This window comes from Strongylocentrotus purpuratus, unplaced genomic scaffold, assembly GCF_000002235.5.
Source record: "Strongylocentrotus purpuratus isolate Spur 01 unplaced genomic scaffold, Spur_5.0 spur5_scaffold_21, whole genome shotgun sequence".
Taxonomy (NCBI): Eukaryota; Metazoa; Echinodermata; class Echinoidea; order Camarodonta; family Strongylocentrotidae; genus Strongylocentrotus; species Strongylocentrotus purpuratus.
The window spans coordinates 27,492,576-27,493,228 of record NW_022145607.1 but is presented as its reverse complement, the minus strand read 5'-3'; positions in this window follow the sequence as shown (position 1 = coordinate 27,493,228).

Below are 653 nucleotides of genomic sequence, written 5' to 3'. Positions count from 1 at the left end.
TTCTAGATTTTCAGTCATAACATTAAGCTCGTGACATACTCGATAATCGAGCCCAGACGGAACATAAAGGGCAACACCACCACCACGTCTGTCTACTCTACTATTGCTTAACAAGTTATAACCTGGAATAACAAACAAATTTGCATCATTTTCATTGGTGAACCAAGTTTCAGTGACACCAATGGCAGTTAAGCCTGAGCTGATTTTGTTCACAAATGATGTCACATGTTCAAAATTTCTACTCATGCTGCGGATATTAAAATGAAGAAGGGAAAGCTCTTTATCTGTGGCATTTTTAACTGACTCAAAGAACTGTTGTTCTGTAGAATAATTACATCTTAAAGAAATATTTTCAATGCTGTCACTGATATCACTCAAGCTAGCTTCAAGAAAATTGCAAATATTATGGTCATCTATTTGAGCCATGATCGGTCAAGATAGGTGACAGGATAAACACGAGTACTGATAACATAGACATAAGGAAACGGCTAGCTAACTTAAATACAACTAGAAAGATAAACACTTGAGACATATAGAATATGAGACAGCAAGTTGGAGAGGAAAAAGGAAGGTATAAACAGGGAAAGGAAGACAAAAAAGAACAGAATGGAAAACATATATATAACTGCGCACAGGATACATTGCGCAATATA